The sequence below is a fragment of the Lampetra planeri genome, chromosome 42, assembly GCF_965212315.1.
Source record: "Lampetra planeri chromosome 42, kcLamPlan1.2.h2, whole genome shotgun sequence".
Lineage (NCBI taxonomy): Eukaryota > Metazoa > Chordata > Hyperoartia > Petromyzontiformes > Petromyzontidae > Lampetra > Lampetra planeri.
In genome coordinates this window covers 1,781,968-1,801,618 of record NC_136148.1, presented here as the reverse complement: position 1 = coordinate 1,801,618, position 19,651 = coordinate 1,781,968, and the positions used below count along the sequence as shown (strand labels likewise).

The 19,651-nt window shown below is 45.4% G+C and overlaps 1 protein-coding gene across 3 annotated transcripts in view; it reads right to left on the bottom strand.

Moving 5' to 3' along the window:
* The window catches only part of LOC144732291 (teneurin-3-like), a 417,468-nt gene that overhangs the window by 343,510 nt on the left and 54,307 nt on the right, over positions 1-19,651 (bottom strand). The gene's annotated exons all lie outside the window — the stretch shown is intronic.

Here is a 19,651-nt window from a genome sequence, read left to right as displayed (position 1 = left end):
TTCCGATTAGCATGGTTGACTACGTACGTTGTGGAAAAAGTTCAGCGTACACACATCACGATTGGGTGTATTTCATCTCCTGGTAAAATTAAGGATTCACCTTTCTCCTGTCGTATTCTCCTCCCTCCTCCTACTCATACTCCCCTCTATTCTAAGATCACGAATTCTAAGGTCACAAACGGAGAACGCTGCAATTATATATGTGTGCTACGGTATATCGGATAAATGTGTGGCGTGGTTCTGTCTGTTTTCGGTATTGTTATTAAAATCATGAATATAAAATATATATGTAAAAAAATTTATATTCTCGCACGATCATATACGTAGGGGGAACCCCCCCCCCCACATAGGGAGTAATAAATATCTCAATTCCTGCTGCACACCATGTGTTTCCCTATGCAGGACTTGGGAGTAACACAGCAATGTTAATCACCACGGGTGTGAACATGTCTTCACAACCGCACGCATGAACGATCACAAAATAAACGCATGTTCTGTAAATTAAAAACATTGAAGGGGGTGTTGGTGGGGGTGGTGGGGAAAGAGCCCGACGTTAAAAGCAAGGGGGTGAGTGCCCATTGATGCTCATCCTGCTAATGCTGTAATAGATTAGAAAGAGATAAAACATTACCAGATCCGAGTTGCACATAATAACCGCAGGTCATGAGTCAACTAGACTTAGATTTTCCGACACCGGCCCACCATTTGCTTGTGTGGAACTGACGTTTGATGACGTCATGCACTCGTAGAAGGCCGTGCAGCTGATAGGATGTGCAAAGACAAAACATTTGACTTTTTTTCAGTGGTTGAGACATATACGAGGAGGAGGAGAGACATTGTCTCCTCGTTTGTTTTGCAACTTCCTTCTACGTTTGCAGACCCGTGAACAGCAGCCCACGTAGGGTGGCTGTCTGCATTGCTTAGGGCGGTCACACAGTCGAGCGGTATAACGCTGTGTGCCGCTTGTTGCAGAGAGGTACGTGGTTCAAGCCCAGCTGCCACCCTGGGTTAATACATTGGGTGTATTAACCATAAAAACGTGCGTCGTCCACTTCAGAGTGCAGGTTTAAGGTCCCTTGATATTATTTTAAAGAGCGTACGTACGTAGGCTGGGTGCTGGAAACAAGGTTCAAATTGGTCTAATTTTATTAGATAAAAAACGCCCTTCAGCTACCTGCGATTTATCATTGACAAATTTCTTAATTGGGAGAAAAGTAGAAAGCAACATTGCCCTCGATTGGCAGGCTAATCTGGTCTGTGAAACGGGTCTGTGAAACAGGGCACCCTCGTGAATGATAACATTGGGCGATACGAATGTTGTGAACACCACCCCAAATTATTGTGGCAGACGATTTTCAGCCTCGATGTTTATGAACACCCACACGTGTGGATGCCAAGGCAATCAGGCCTGCACATGCATAAGGAAACACGCCATATTTTGCCTGCACCGCAGCGAGCACAGCTTTTCCACATCTCTCCAGCCACATTTCCAATGCACCTTCAGACACGGCGCCATTTGAACGTTTTCCCATTCAGAGATGTCTGAAAGTTCCAAGGTGTGTTCCCGTTAACTGCCCAATGTCAGAATATGCAAGCGGTTTAGCGTTAATTTTATTTAGAGAGGCGTAGCGCCATTGTTTTTAAAGACACTGCACTCACCGCAGAGAACTGTAGCGCCAAACTGTGCCGATAAAGTTATTTTACCAGTTCCGTTCCGATGATGTACACGTAGTGTCAAGGGGGTGAGAAATGGCAGCAGTGCCGATGGGGAGGAGAGGGCTGTGAAATTTAGAGCATTCGTTGAAGTTTAGTCCATGATAAAAACAACAACAAAGAAAAATATTATAAAACATGGCACTGTTGGCACTGCAGAGGGCATCTGCATTTCGATGGGCATTTTGTGGGCCAATTGACTGCGGCCACACATAAGTAATACGAGTTGAAATGTATTCGTATTTTAGCCCACCACAAGCTGTCTCGCAGGGAATTTTAGTGCAGTAAAATGGTGGATAAAAACCGACAAAATATATTGGCAAAGGTTTCAACTTCCAACTGCTTTGACTGTGAATTCAATCAAGAAACGTGCGTTTAGAGTAATTGGCTGCCGCTATAAATTTCCAGATAAGCCACTTGGTGGCCAGGTCACTTCTGAAAGAGAAGCTAATAGCTCAGTGGGCTTTACCTGGTAAAGTACAAATATTTTTTCTTTATTTAAAAATAATGTGATTCGCTTAACTTTCCTATACTTTGCATTCCTATCGGGTTTTTGTATTGTTTGTTGTTGTAACTCTGACCCGCCCCCCCTGGACATCCTGCGAGCTTAATAAAAAATTAACCCGTAAAAAAAAGTTTTTCACTATAAATCCTTTATATGCGTGGCGGCTAGAGTCATCTCGTCCTCTGGCTTGAGATGGCTGCCACCTATGGGTCAGATGATTGCCTGCCACCATTAAGCAATTGGTAATTAAATATAATTTTTTTTCCTAAAAAGTGTAAATTTATGGAAAAAAACTTTCACGAAAATAAATTGTCACGCACAACAAGTCTGTGTGCAAAATGTCAGCTCGATTGGATCACGGGAAGTGGGTTAAAAAACGACCGAAAGATTTGCACGGTCGTAAGCGCGCAAGCAAGCAAGTGAACTTAATATAAAGGATTTAAAAAGAGCTTTATAGCTCATCGGATTGCTCTATGATTAATGAAGATTCTGACTCAGGTCTGCCCGGCGAGTCTGGAGAGCTCGAATCGGTGCACACCCGCCGCTCAACGTGCATGCGGCGTTGATTGCGCTTGAAAAGCACTCTCCGTAAACGTGACACCACAAGCATTGTAATGGAAAATACAACGCCATAATCAAGTTTTTTTTGGGTTAAATCGTGTAATTATAAATGTGTCGTTAAACCCGCCACCACCTGACACAGCAAATTAGCGAGGTTTGTCATGTAAACAGAACGTGCAAATTCGTTCCGAGTTCAGCACAGCGGTGTGTTGGAGAGCAAACCCACAACATTTACAATTCGAGTACCGTAATGTTTCGCCGGTAATTACAACCAGCATCGTCAGGCAAACACAGCCAGAGTTGTGGAGAAATCCGCAATGTTTCGGTCTCAAATCGACGGGGGGATCAATGTGATGTCGTCACTTGTGAGCGGATCAGGTGCGAAGACCTGAGGGGAGGGGGGGGCGGGGTGGCTAATGTATGCGGAGCAGTGCCACGTGCGAGCCCCACGGCGGACACCAGGCTCGCATCACAGGCACAGCAACATCGCAATCCTCGAAAATCCTTCCTTAAGCCTTTTGCCCCAAATGCTTCACGGGTTGGGGAGGTCATACAGATTTTTTTTTTCTCTCACAAAAACCAAAATGATGGGGCTAGATGAGCCTTCAGAGAGAAAAACACGTTGCAGGGTGGGGGATGGGGCGGGTGGAGACTGAACGCCTTTGTAAGGTGCCATGACGAGGTGAGAGAGGAAAGGAGGTGTGGGAAGGGAGAATGGCGAGCTCTTTCGAGTAAGGTGTTAAATTGTACTGGGTCACCTGACTTCACTTTTCATAATTTCATGGTCTTTATTAAAGGCAGTGCAGTCGTTACACAAACTTAAATACCAAGGACTATTTTTCATTCGAGTGAAGCCTGGCATTCGCCCAATGTGAAGGTCACGGTCGTGCCCTGCATTTCCTCCAGAGACACCTGCAGCTGCTTCACCACTGCAGCAATATAATACCAAAGCGTTAAATGAATACAACATTTCATAAACATGACTTATGCAATTTTCAGCATGTATTGAACTCCATATTTACAAGTACGGGAAAAAGGTGCAGCGCTGCTATTTCTTGCTTATATCACTGCTTGACAGAGGCCCTCTAGAGTGCTCTAGAGATCCCTTCGATCTAGAGGGTATTTGGTCTACTCTTCCACACTATATGTGCACGTAAGTCACTAAATATTGGGAAAAAACAGAAATGCACAATTACATTATTTAATAGAAATAATGGAATCTGTGCAATAACTTTCACTGTAACGGTTAACACAAATATTAGTGGCTAAATTATACGATACTTTAAATTGATAATTTAATATAAACTTGCTGTGAAACGAGCGAACGTGAACGTAAACGCCATCAAAGCTATACATTCCGGGAGTTAGGAGAAACGTGGAATCAAGTTTAACCGCATTAAAAACACATTACCTTGGGACGTGTCTCTCTTAAGTTGCCAACAAGAGCGATCAAGTTTATTTTATTTATTTTCTTAACTTGAACCAAAGCGCCCATTATTCTCCGCGCTCACCTGGGCCCGGTTTATCGGAGCGGTCCCAAGCCAACCCCACTGACCAGGAAGGCAGGCAAGCAAGCTGGTTGTTGTTTTTTTCCCCACAGGGTGTCACGCACGCCGCAAATGACCACGCCGCGTATCGAACAGCGGCGTGGCCCGGGCCCAGAACGAGCACCTCGCCAACATCGCGGGTGGGAATGAAAGTCTGAGGGCTGACCAAGCAAAACAACCGAGGACAGAAGCGACAAAAAAAAAGACGGTGCCTCTTTTGAAACATCAGACACGGAGCGAGGAGAGGGCAGGGTAGGGCGGCCAGTGGGGGGGGGGGGTGAACAAGAAAGGCAGTCTGGAAATCGAAATTCCTTAACTGTTCTTGAAACCCAATCTGACGGATAAAATTAAGCGCCCGCTCTCCCCTCCCCACCTCCCCACAGAGCGGGCGCAGTCATCCGGGAGGACCGGCCGCCCGGCTCCTCGAGCCGGAACGCGAGCGAGCCACACGGTGAGCCGCCTCTCCCCCCACACCGCTCCACGCCACCCCGCAACTCCCCCCACCACCCCACAGTGCTTGCGACGGGAGCGAGCGGAGGGAGACTGTCACTGTGGAGGGCGACTGTCACTGTGGAGGGCGGCGTTTTTTTATATTTTTTTACCTCTCCACCGATCAACGTGGCCGGAGTTTAAAATCCTGGTTGGGACTCGACTCGAAGCATTATCGCTCTTCATCGTCGGTCAAAATGAGCACCTCTATGTGGGGTGAAGTTGACAGTGATGTGTGTTATTGAGAGACTCGCCCCCGCCATAGGAATGAGTAATTTCCACTCCCGGCTCGCCGCTGAAGACAGAGGAGCACTCTAGATAGAGCAGTTCGTGGTTGTTTTGGCATTGGAGCTGCACTCCACTGAAAAATGTGTTTCCAAATAATGTAAAACATTTATTTAAATACGATAATAATTTGGATCAATAAAACATCTATAGAAGCTGTATTAGGAACAACTATTTAAGTGCTATAATGCAGATGAAACATCAAATAACTTCGCAATTTGCGACCGTGACCGAGCACATATCCCGAGAAATAACACCACGAACTTAAAATTGGGTTAAAATGGGATAGAATGTTAAAATTGAAATTCACCATTTTGATCAGGCATATCAATAAAAGCAGTTTAAAGAAACACTTTAGGAAAAACCCAGTAAATGTCTTACTTTTTTCCCCATTTCTAATCCATTCAGATATAATTAATCCATTCAGAAAGAATGGAAGAATGGATTTATAACAGAAATGTTAATATGGCACACACATTATTTAGTGTTGCTGCTGCTGCATTGGCAGTTTTGCACACAAGTACAATTAACAAAAAAACAACAACTCGCATTAATCAATAAGTGGCCTTGAAAGAGAGAAAATCCCATCATAGTACGTGACATTTTTAGCAATGGCCCTTCTTCAACGCATACGCGAAGAGAGGCCAGAGAGCTAGAGTAGACAGATGGAGACTGCACTTTACAGAAAGAATGGGAACAGCAGGCCAGAGTAGCAGCAAGGTGGGTTGCGAGGGACGGTCTTTAGTTTGTCGTCCTTTCCCCGCACCTCCGATGAGTGCAATTGGCTGCGTATGGTGAGAAAAAAGTTCAACATACACCCTGAACACCCTCCCCACCCCACCCTGGACAATAATAAGAAGCTGCAGTTCCAAGTTAATTTGCACAGGGACAGTGTCAGTAAAACATTTGACCAACCAGCCTCCACAACACCACCACCAAAGACGATCGTGACACACAAAAGCTAAAGAAGTTGCACACAGTTGCCAAGCTTGGCGCCAGACTTGAAATAAAATTCAATACTTTCGCTGCCTCTCCCCAGGAGGGCCCACTTGGTGCATGCGGCAGTGCTGCCCTTCAAATGTAACACGCTTCCCCCCAGTGTGGTGAATTTTGATGAGTGAACTGTGCATCTGTGCAGAGTCTGAACGAGAGATGTCTGCCGATTAAACTGGGGTCGTCCGACGCACGGCGGTGATGGATGTGGCAGACGCTGAGCGCGTCACACGAATTGAGTTGCAGGGGTTGGAATTTTCGTGCTGCGAGACGTCTCTGGATAATGATGCATATGTTAAAGACAAAGGCGGATACGACACAATTACCGTGTACATCTATCAATGCACTATTAAACAGTTTAAATTCACATGTGGACCGGGCAAAGGAGTCTTTTAGTTGATTGACATTGCATGTTCCGCGTAATGTTTTCCACTTGTACAAGTTTCTGTTTCTAAAATGAAAAAAATGAATCGAAGTGATTTCTTGCTGAAATGAACATTTAGGCGTCGGTGCTCATCTCTTCTTTACAGTACTCAAGTCGATGGTGGCAATTCCACATTCTGATGGTGGGGACAATTTTTTCCATAACACAATCACGGTTGACTTCCTCACCAAGTATACTCATTGTATTGACCCTGATGGGATGATGGGCCGCGTCGAAAACCCACGCCGGTGTTGAACACACAACCTTCCGATTGCGAGCTGCTGGTTCTGCGACTGATCCACCTGGCTGACTGGTTAAAAGGGCAAGTCATACATGAACAAACTTAGAAATGCATTCCTAGCTCATCATATTTAGGCATAGAGCACACTTTAGCTAACCACACACACACACTGCCACGAGATTAATGATTTCTGCTGGGTTGTTTTTTGTTGTTGTCGTTTCGACTGGGTTTTTTTTTATTGTGACATTTATATGACATTGTGAAAGCTTTTAACTTGGTATTTACATAAAAAAGGGACACGTGCTTTACTGCATCGCAGCATCGTGAGAGGTGGCAGTGGCGGCAGCGGCTTTGGGTAAGTGAGGCCCCTTCATCCGGCTCTGTTTTGACCGTGGATGATGATGATGGCGATGGATCAAATTCTTCTCCTACGAAAATGCAGGCAATTTGGCAAAACAAAGCCTTCTCTCCTCCTGTCAAAACCTTGATACACAAGCAGGCACGCCCACCGAAATTAAACAAAACAAATTGTGATACCAGACTGGCAGTCGGTGCACAAGCGGCGAGATGATTAAAACAAAACGCAAACACATTTGTCAGTAACGCTGCATCCCTCTTGCAGTTTATACTCCTTCCTCATGTTACGCAGCACCGAAACTACAATAGTGTGAACTGTTAAAACAGTGAGGTGTCATTTTCTTCACATCTAACACACAAGACGATACCATGCAACAAGATATCTCAATGAAAGGAGTAGGGCCTTTGTTTTGAACGAGCCTTAACTGTACCAAAACAGTAACAAAATTTCATTAAAAAATTGAGGTCAAGTTCCCTATCCTTTGTCATTTCTATCTGTGTCTGTTATTCTATTTCTCTCCCAACATTTTATCTCAATCTTCTATTGTTTGCTCGATTACAACTGGGGCCACATATGTTTCACTTTCCCTGTATTTATTGTTGCTGTCTTAACAACAACAAAAAAGGTAATCCATGTTAAAATGAGTTATATTCTTATAATTACAGAATGTGGATGCATTAATAATATATATACCGAGTCTATTTTCAGAATCTGAATCAATTTTTTTTTCCTCGAGAAATCCAATGAGTCACTCTTTGGTTCTTTCGGTAAAGTCACGTATAAAGATAAAATAATAAATTGAATACTAGCATACGACGTTTCGATTGCAACACAAGCAATCATTATCAGGTATAAATGAAATAGAAACACAAATCCAGTATACTTAGAAATGTAATCGTAAGCTAGTATTTAATTTATTATTTTATCTTTATACGTGACTTTACCGAAAGAACCAAAGAGTAATTCCTGCAGTCACGAAAGCTCCAAATTAAGTTTAAATCCAAAGAGCTATTAAGCTCTTTTTCACAAATGACCGGGTGTGTTACAACTAACGTCGCAGTTTATACGTAGGAATTGCTGAAGGGGCACGGCGAATTTGAGCGACTACGTGAAGAGAACGAGCGAAGGGGCGGGGGGGTAAGAAAACACATCGAGGCTTTGGGCTCCGCATACCTGAGTATTGTTGGTGTAGAGAGTGCACAGCAGGAACGGCTTCATTGCATTACACGACGCAAACCAGAAAGGGGGGGGTGGGGTTGGGGGGTGGGGGTGGGGGTTGGGGGGTGGGGGGTTGGGGGGTGGGGGGTGGGGTTGGCGGGTGGGGTTGGGGGTGGGGGGGGAACCTCACGGAGCAGTGGACGGAGGACGCAGGGCGACCAGGGAGGGGAGGTTTAGGGGAACTCCGCAGTGAGTAATGGCTCCTCTCAACGCGACCGAACGCACTTCACAGGAATATTAAGCTTTCGGTAACCTTCATCTGCACGGGATCACTGCTCCGGACTGCGCGCCCGGCATATGCATGACGCTACCCGTTGTTGAACATCTGTGTGCACGGCAGATTAAATAGACAGGCAGAAATATCCATTCATAACCAGGAGAGAGAGAGAGAGCGCGAGAGAGCCCAGTGGAGACCACACAAATAATTATTTTTCAAGGGAGTAAAAAAAAACAGTGGTATAAAAGAGCACCTCCGATTCGCACGGTTGGTTACGTATGGTGCGAAAGAAGTTCAAAATACATACAAAACACGGACAACAAATATCCCTGTATAGCATCCACAGACCGTTGGGGCAAGTGCCATGAGCGAGCGCCTAAGAAGGCTGGCATGGTACACAACAAGGGTGGCACAGTCGGGTTTGTTACAATCGGTTTTAATTGTCTTTTTATATTAAACCCGATCACCTGAGATTGGGATAAATCCGGTTTAATTGGTTCTAATTGAAGAGCCGCACTTCGCCAGCGGCCCGCCTGCTTCCGCCCATTTGCGCAATTGGCGCCCACGATTGTGGAGGAGAAGCCCGTGTTCATCAAGACCAACCTGCCCGCCGCATTCTACGACTACCCCGTGCCCGACGGCCCCGAGTACGATAGCAGCACCGACGAGGAAGCAGCCTAAGCCTTGGATCAGAGTCTCGTATTAATTAAACCAGGTTTTAATTCCCCGAAATTGGGTTTACTTGTATTAAAGAAAAAACCCGATGTCTGCCGCTGGATAAATCGGGTTTTTCCACCCATGGTACACCATGGGGCGGGTGGCCAGCACCATGCCCGGCTGCATTTGTCTGCAGTGGCAATGTTTATACATCTCACCAGGTATTAATTTGAGGATAGGTTGACCTAGGGGAGACCGAGAACTGGTTCAGATAATTATAATTGGTGGCGACCGCGAGCGAATATTGAACTCGGGTTGCCGAGTTGATAGCTGCGGTGCTATGCAAGACAACCCCAAAGCAGTGCAATGCACCGCAGCTCTTCACAATGTATGATAACGAAACACACACGCGCGCACACGCATTCGAAAAGGCATGAATAAACCAATTAAATTAGAAGCTTGATCAGATAAGACATATCAGAGAGGGGGAAATATTAGCACTGACCAATTAAACAGGATGGAGGTTAAATGATGTAGAAGGCAACTTTCAAATGTGTTTACGCTCAGATAAGCCGCATACCACTTGTCTGAACAAGGCCAGCGAAGATACGCCGACAGCTGACAACCCACCGGTGATAAAAGTCTAGAAGAAGGGTAGACGCGGTCCTCTGTCCACATTCTGTTTTCTGATGAAATCCACTGTTGAAGCTGGCAGGATGGAGGTGGATATGTGCGTGGGGTGGAGTGGGCAACAGAGAGAGAGGCTTTGTAGGAGTGGGGGGGGGTGTACGGAAGGGTGGAGCGATGGTGGTAAAGGCTACCTCGGGTTTGTCTTGTAGATACATCAATGTCGCCGTTGCTATTGAGCGATGCGATGCAAAGCTGGCCGAGCAAGGCGTCGATCGCAAATTGTCGCGGGGCTGTCTGCAGGACGGGAGCTCGCCCGGCTCGCGCCCTCCCCGCCGTCTCGCTTTTCTGATTTTGGTGGACCAGCTGCCGCTACCTCGAGCGGGAGACGAGCAGAGATGAGAGAGACGGTGACAACGAAACCGGGACCGAAGCAGGTGCCGCTGCCATTACAGTGCTCATCCAATTAATGCGAGGTTCTTCACGGAGTGTTAATCCGCTGCTCTCGGCAGCTGTCGTCAGGATTCCAAAATGGTTTGGCTCGCCCACTTTCAACTCTTGACCTTTGCGGCTCATCTCAAGTCTGCGGAGTCAAGGCGTCAACCTTGCCAGTTTGATGACAACATGTACGTACGTGGACCTTCTTTCGCACCGTATGTAGCCAGTCGTTGTAATACCCGGAGAGAAAAACCGATACGTTTGTTAGAATAATTTTCTCAATCTTATTTTGCGTGACGTGAAAGATTATAATGGGATGTCGAGTTTGGCGATCCACTCAACGGCTACATTTTCGCAATGAATGCCGACGTTAGGACAGACAGAAGCGGAGAACAGACCCAAACAGCTGATCCCATAGCAATGTGGGAACAAGGGGCCATAATAATAATAAGAGGAAATTGCCACTTTGGAAATGAAATGCAGCGAAATCCATAAAGACTTCAGTGCAACAATATCACAATTAAATCACCGAGTATATTTAAACAATGGCAGTGTGTTACTACCCTTTATATATGTTAATTTTAGTATCGAATTGTAAACCAACGAAGAGGTTTACAACCAAATTAGTGCCACACTCCATCATGAATTGGTTAGAATTTTAATCAGGGAGACCTAGAGATTAAAGTCAATTGAAAGAAAGGAATAGGTCTCTCGTGGGCTTGCAATCTGCAATTAGTCCCCGTTCTCAGAGCTTACCAAGGATGCCCTCCCCCAGGTACCGCCAACTCAACCCCGACGGTACAAGCATTCATCCTCGCCGACAGTTTCCAAGAAGGCACACCCCCCCCTTATGCAGTGACGACATTAAAAGGCAGACGGCTCCAGATGAGGGCGCATCCCGTGGAGCTGCTGATAAACCAAACAGAAGTTTGAAAAAAAGATCAAATACGTAAAATGAGGCCTTAGCGTGAAAAGAACATATCACAAACAAGCCATCAATTGAGCGAGCGAGGCATCGTGACTGAATGACAACCACAATTATTTCATTAAATCGCTTGTGAACCTATTTCAAAGCAGACAAACTACGCACGGAAGCTTAGTCTGCATGATTAATCATCCGCGAGCAGCTTGAAGTGATCCATGACAAACGTGCGAACCAGACATATGAGTTCATGCGCACCCTCTTGCGTTGTAATAATATATTTATATTTTTGATATTCAATCGCGAGGGGGCGAAAACACGCACAGTGTGCTTTGCAGCGGCGATAGCCAAGACAAGCTTCGCTTAAGTAAGAGTGGCCCGAATGCTTTGGCATGACCAACGATCCTTATCGGCGTGAAACTGCCCATTGCGAGCAAAAGTAAAAAAAAAATCTAATGGGGCGACCCCCGTCTCATGCCTCGAATTAGCACGCCGAAGGGGTAATCCAGATTTGCATATCAAGCGGTCGTAGAAATGACAGCAGAACCCCCGACGGGGCCTTCATTAAATCACAAGCCCCGTGTCGTTACCATCTCGCCGCTGTAGCTCAACGGTGGCGAGTTGTGCCAGCGGGCTAATTCGGAGGAGAAAAAAACGCCAGAAAAACAGAACCTCAAGGCAGACAAATGCCCGGCGTTTCTACGCTTGCACACTTGCTTTGGCTAGCTGCGAACTAGTTTGCATCGACAGTCTCCAACTCCCCCCCCCCCCAGACAAAAAACAAGTCAGAACACTCTTAATTACAAAAACAACCCGCTACACCAAAACTCGGACACGTGTGCCAACACGGTGGTGTGAATGTTGCTTTGTTCTGGGCGTCAAGTGACTAGGCAAAGCCCTGCAATTGCTTCCTCGTGCCACTGCTGGCAGAAGCACCCCACACTCAACTGGCACGCCCCTCTAGAGAACCCCCTAAAGAGAGTTGTTGGCCTACCCCTCCATACTGGCCAGACGCCTGGAGGAGTTCGGAGAACGGACACTTTACCCCACCACGTGAGACGTGCTGGTAGACCGTGATGTATTTAACACGTGGGCTTTTGCGACCATTATTATTCATGATGACATTTTTATTTGGAGGGGGTGGATAATTTTAGAAACGCTTTCTCTTCTATTATGCTGTATTAGCTGCTTGTAATCACCAGCGAAATGTGGTACTCACATTTTATACGTTGTGCGTTTGCTCTCGAACGCAGCGGTGTGCTGAAGTCGTGGACATCATTGACACGTTGAATTCATGTGGCAAACCTTACCAAATCGGCTCTGTCGGGTGGAGGCGGGTTTACGACACATGTTTGCGATCTAACCCAATACAGGTCATCATGAGACCTGTGCACCCATTATTACTGCTGGCATTTGTCAACTGTGGATGTTACATATGATTTATCAAACTAATGTTAAAAGATATGCATGATGAATATGTTGAGCTGTGCATGGTGAGATATGTGCGTGTGGTTTTTTTGTGTGTGATGCTACCACGCAGTCATCGGGTTAATGTGAATTCCTGTAGCCGGATTCTTTGTGGTTTTGTGTGTACACGCACACTTTTAAACCGGATCACTCATCTGTGTCCGTGCCAAACAATAGCGCACATAACATTCAAATTAACATCCTGGTCCAACCGTAGGAACAGACTTTCAGAGTGGATTTAAATAGTCACCCATATCACGATCCAACAAAAGATACGCTCTTTACAATCCAGATTTCACTGGACTCTACAACCATGCATCTTGCGTGTAGAATGGGATTAAGGGCTTAAACAGGAGATGTGAGAGTCTATTCACCGCGTGAATGCATTGGGCCTTGGTCATAAAGCGGGGGTGATACAAAACCACGGGATTCACCGATTCAAGAAAAACGCGTGTGCAGTGCGCATGTCGGCAGTGGTTTTTAATTACTTTCCAAAGAAATGATAATGCACTTGTATAGGAGACTTATAAGTGTAGTTTTTAACGATTGACACATTCAAGTTTTTATTTGAATGAACAACATACAAAAAAATATATCGTAAATATTCACTAATAATAATGATGATAAAAAAAATAACACGATGAGACGCTCAGTCTAATTGTCCATTCTTGGGGAAAATAAAGCACCTGCTTTGCGTTGTTCTGTGGACATAGATCATTGGCGATGCAAGTACGAACAAATATCAGCGTGAGCGGCGACAGTTACCGCCGAGATGAGGCAAAGCACTTCGCTAACGGTTGGCGATAGCCGGCGTGAATGGCCCATTTTCACCAAACACAGTCGTACGGATAATAAGCCACAGAAATAGACAACAGATAACACTAATTAACTGTCTAGGCTTTTTTCAGTCGTCTCACCAAACGCTTGGACACGGCTGGACAGGGTGTTATTTCCTTCAAAGCGTGTGCAATTCAAAAGCATCGCGTTAAACTGCTCTGTGCACAAGGCCCTCTGGTCTAATCACCCCACCACCAACACGACCACTACCAGCCCCCCAAGAGATTCTCTAACACCAAATTGTGCCGATTTGACCAGAACTGCACATGCCACTTCAACTTTGTCTCCCTGCACTTTGGAAATGAACGTGACTCAAACTAAACTATTTTTTATTTCACCAGGTAAAGCCCGCTGAGCTGTATAGCACTTTTCAGAAGTGACATGGCCACAAACGATAGCCAAACGAAGTGGCTTATCCCGTGGAAATTGATATCAGCCAAATACTCTCAACGCATGTTTCTAAAATGTGGAGAGAAACACCAGAAGACCTGGAGAAAAATCCACACGATCACGGGGAGAACACGCAAACTCCACATATACAACAGGCGCCAGGGTCGGGATCGAACCCACGACCTCCTGTATACCAGTCGAGGTAGTTAAGATCTCCTAGCCACCGTGGCGCCTAAGACTATGGTCGTCACAGACATGTTGTCACCAGAGATGTCTCATTTGTCTACTTAAGTATCCTGAGGCGACATTAAATTTTGTTTCCTTCCATTGCCCTCTTGGTCACAGTGATTGCTTACAGCCTCGACCCCTTGAGAGGGGCTTAATGACTCTTTAATTAATAACATTAATACACACTAATTTAATACAGAATGCTCACGGAACTTAAGGCAATTGAATTCAAGGACACCTTCTGGCAAAGCTCTACAAAGCAAGAGTCAAAAAACATTGATGGGAGAATTAACTATCCATGTACTGGTGATGATGACAAACTATAGCAGTCAAAATTATTGAGTAATCAAATGCTGTTGGTATCGTATAGCAAAATAATGGTAACCTTATAAGGTGAAACTATATTCCATAATAAAATCTGATGAGGTTTTGGTCGTTCCTAACAATAACATTTGATTGTTAAAAGTAGAACTGGCGACGTTTGTAATTCTTCAATCCTTCATATTTCCTTCTTTTTTGATTGATTCAATTTTACCTACAAATTAGTTCCTACTATACAAGAGAAGTTTACAGTTAGTTAGGTGTTTTAGATTCGAAGTAATACATTTCATTAAAAAAGATGAGACGTTATCTCCCTCACCTGGTACGCATGAGATCGTGGGTTCGATCCCGACCCCGACGATGTCTTTATTTTTTTAGTGTCCACAGGAGGTCACCGACACGCTCTGGATTAGGTAGAGATGGAGTTCATCTGTAGCTCACCCAGAGGGTGTCGGTGACCACCATGTAAACAAACGTCCATACGCCTTCTGACAGCGAAGCACAGGGCAGCAGATTGCGAGGAATGTACTTGAGCGGGTCTCGTTTCTAGTTCGCAGCAGATATATCGAATTAAATATTAAGCCGCCACTAACGCACGTTCACGGTGCACATAAACTTCCCAGGGCAATAAAGCGTGGCCGCTCTCTTAAGAGCGTTCTGCATATCAACGCTGTCAGCACTCAACATTAGCTGACGGTTCGTTATAAATAAGGCATGCTGTTTTTTTTAAGGCTCGAGTAAAATTTACATTAGCGCTTAACATTATTGCGCATGGCAAAATTCCTCTTCGGTTCGCGCTCAGCGTTGGAGACCTTTTGACCCCATGTTAAACTCTGTTTTCTTTAATTTTTTGTTGCTTTAACGGTTTTTCACGGGTACTGAGTACAGGTTCAGAGGCCTAACGTACCAGGCGGCCAGCAACAATCAGCATTACTGGAAGGGACAATCGACAAGAGGGATTTCCAAGCGGAAAGATAAGTGTTGTAACCTCCCAGTATGTTGGCTGAATCCCAATGTAGGTGGGGCAAAGCAGTGCATTTCATTTTATTAAAAGAAATTCGTTAAACCAATGCAATGACAATAATTTTACTTTAATACGTATATAAAACCTATACAAACTGGACAATGACACACTTTATTCTTTAAACAAACTAATAATCGCACTTGTAATTATTTTTGTTATAACTGTAATGCTTTATTACGAATTAAAAGTATAAAATGTATGTTTTACTTATCTTGCATTTGAGATACATTTAATTGAACAGACTCGGAGGCATCGAGTGCTTATTTGTTTTCACACATTATAACCCCCACTGCATGGAAAACTCATTGCTATTCAGTCCGATGAGGCAGATGCGCCAATTATTATGCAACGGAGAAAACAGCAGGAATCGACGTACTTTATTTCATTTTAATATTCGCGCGGGCGACGTTTAGCGAGCAATGTTCTGAGTGTTTTTTGTTTTTGTTTCTCTCTCTCCTCCAGGTGGGTGAAGGAGCGTGGATGGTCGGAGATCGCGATGTCGCCACCGTTCACTGCGCAGTGCCAGTGTCTGCAGATCAAACACCTGGTAATGAGTCACACCTCAGAGGCCAAGGCGGCCCCCCCTCCCCCACCCTGTCTGAACACCTCCAGTAAATAGGGTCTCAATCCTCTCCAAACAGAATTACAGCGAAGAGCCACTCTCTAACCCTCTCGCCGTGCCCACGGACAAGAACAGAGATGGAATAATGATTTATATATATATATTTACAATTGGGAATATGACCTGAATTGAATTTATCCGGTGGAATTTTATTGTCATACAGCAAAGGACGATGATGATAACGAAATAAAGTTACAGCCCCTTGTCAGTCCACTGCTGGATGAAATTACTTTATTATCCTGTGTACAATATGAACACTTTAAATGAAATATATGGAACCTAAAATGCTGCAATAAGATTTATATTTAATTATCACCATGATTATCATCATCACCACGATAATGATAGTTAAATTAAATAATTATGCACAACCTTGTGCACATTCAATCCATTGCTGGATGAAGGCCTCCCCTGATGCCATGTCGGGCATGGGGGCTGTTTGACCAAACTTGTGAAGTGGGTGACTTGTTACCGATGTTAGTGTTCATGTATGTGTAGTGTCAATGATTCAAGCACCTTCTTTATTAACAACTTTCACGGTCTCGTCCACACACTCCCCACAGCAGCTCAGCCTAGCCTGTACACAACACCGGCCGTCTAACACTGATGGCGCTGACTGAGATAGCCAACTACTCTCCTTTGTAGTGCAGTGTCTAGCGGAGACGTTTAGCGACGACGGCGACGAGACGACAGTGACAACGAGACGAGTCCACTCGCAGAACCGGCAGCCTCGAACCCCCCGCTCTCGGCTCCTTTTATCCTCCCAGCGCGGCCTGGCTCCGCCCTGACCGCGCCTCCCTTCTCGAACCCGCCAGCAGGTTCCAGGGGCCTCCAGATGGGGTCCTCCATGACCCTTGCCCTAGTTCCTCCGCTCTGCCAACACACCCTCACCGGCGTGTGTGCTGTCTGTCCACCACAGTTGCCGCTGCTGTCCAACAGCCAGCGCTATTACACTACATATGCATGTTGAACTTTTTTCGCACTGTACGTAGCCAACCATGCTCATCAGAGGTGCGGGGGGAAGGACAGCAAACGAAACACAAAAGTATTTCTAAGGAAATGAGTTTTCAATGTAGATTTTAAAATCCATAGCTCCAGTGGCTTCCTAATATTGGAAGGAAGAGCGTTCCAGACGGCCGCAGAAGCGCATCTGAAAGTGCACGATGCACTGACCGCCTATTAAACGTGCCATACAGCTGCAGAGACAATAAAGCCCATATTTAAATAGTAGCCGCTCGCAGGACACCTCCCAACTTTCCAAAGTGTGTCTGTGCTCCCCTTGCGCACCAATTCTCCCCAAAGCCTGCTCACGCAGGCGCGACGGGCGTCGATCAGTGGGAAGGCCCAGTTCACAGCCCAACGCCCACGGGAACCGCCCTCCCGGGGAGTCGCCGAGCCAGCCAAGACACACAAAAAAAGAGAATCTCGCGTGAAAGGAACAAAAAAACTAGCGCGGGAACACAGCCCACACCCCATTTCACTTGGCCCATTTAGCCAGCTTGGGAGTTTGAAAGCAAAAATAAAACGCGACGAATGTGTAACATCGCAGGCTGTGGATCGTCGAGTTTGTGGTGGTCTATTTTTTGTCCATTTTGTTCGTTCACATTCCCTGCCCCCCCCCCCCCTCAAAGCCAATTCTGTAGCCGAGGGCAGTCAACGTCAGCTTGTTCACGGGCTGCTGCTTGGTTACACGAGTGCCCGGGCACGTGAGTGATGGCTGAACAATGTCTGCGGCCCCCTCCATAGATTGTGAGGGGGTGGGGGGCCCCCTGAATGAGACCAGATTTCTATACGAGCACACATGAGCTAAAAGCCGCACCATTTTGTTTTTGTTCATAAATGTTTGGACGCTTGTTTGTACATTCACAAACAAAGATGATTCCTCTTCTCTCAGAACAAGGGTCTGATCAAGGTTTAAATAAGTGCAAAGCGTGACTTTTAATGGCAGACCACACGTTATATTTACATTTTCATCGGCGCCTTCACTTGGTTATAGTTATTAGTAGTAGTGTAACGATGAACAAGGTTGATCCCATTGCTCTTGATTCTTCGGCTCATGATATGTGCATTAAATCGCGCGTGTAAGACCTCATGTATTTAGATTTGTATATGTTGTAAGTATTGGTTTCAACTCATCTCTCCAGCCACTAGAGGCTGCTACATTCACCACAATCTGAGTCATGACAATTAATTCGACTGAAAGGGAGGAAACCATGATACCCTAGACAATACTAATAATAACTGTGTACATTGGTGCATTCATGTCAACTCAATATCAATATTCAAGTCCAGGCTCAAGACATTCCTATTTTCCTCTTCCTACGACTCAGTGCCTCTCTGTATTACTACTATAATGAGCCAAAAATGTCTGTGTGTAACGCGCGTGACGTCACTCCACATGCCGCACCCCCCCCCCCCCCATCATTAATATTCATGAGCGGGTGGATTTTTACACTCGCGCAGAAGGTCGAGCGGAAATATTTTTTCTTCGCACATTCGGTTTAAGTTTGACGTTTCTTTATTGAAAGTGAATTTCAGAAATAATTATACGCAGCAAAAAAGTGGATTTGGTGTCTTTATTTCTTCAGCACTTGAGACAAAAGGTAAGTCTAATTTATGCTTCTACATTATGGTAAAATATACTTTTATTGGTGATTTTCCAGATATTGTATCGAATTCCAATTTATTTCAACCCCAGCGACCGAAAGCAGAAGAGAATAAAATGTCAGAGCAGTGAATTTGAACAAATTGAAGGTCAGTTATATACAATGCTGCAGTGACATGAAGTGAGGTTTTTTATAACGTATTTTTGTGCAAGAATCACTGCCATTAATACAGTGCTACAGTGAACTGCAGCGAAGTGTTTTATGACTTCGTTTTGTGCTAGATTAACTTCCATTAATACAGTGCTACGGTGAAATGCAGTGAAGTGTTTAATTGCATACTGTTGTGCAAGATTCACTGCCATTAAGTTTACACAACACACAATCGTAAATATTACAGCTTCCGTGCTAGGACGGGCAAACAAGCTAGTAAAATATAAATACAAACAGACAGAGACCCCAAGTATAGCCCGAACAAAGTGTTGGGGCAAATGCTGATAGCGAGGACCTCTGAAGGCCGTCACGGCACGGCACACGAGGGGGTGGGTGGCCAACACCACGCCTGGCCAGCTTTGTCTCCTGAATGGTGATGTTTACACACTGCACCAAGTTCTCATTTGAGGCTGAGTCGACACAGGGGAGGCCCAGAACCGGTTCAGATAATCGTTACCTTCAATTCCCCTGCCAGGGTTAACATCGGTCACGATCGATGTCTGAAGCGGAGCCTAGGCCGCCACCCTCGTCACTGACGAGCGTTGTAAAGCGGGGCCAAATCACCGACCACGACCGACAACGCATGTGCAGGCCTGCCACCAATATCGTTTGTCGCTCTAGTTCTTGTCGCCCCGCACACGCTGGCGAGATGTTAGCTACTTGGCCTGGTATACAGGAGGCCGAAGGTTCGATCCTAACCCAGACGCCTGTATATTTCTCTGGGTGCTTTGATTTTTTCCTTACTATTTAG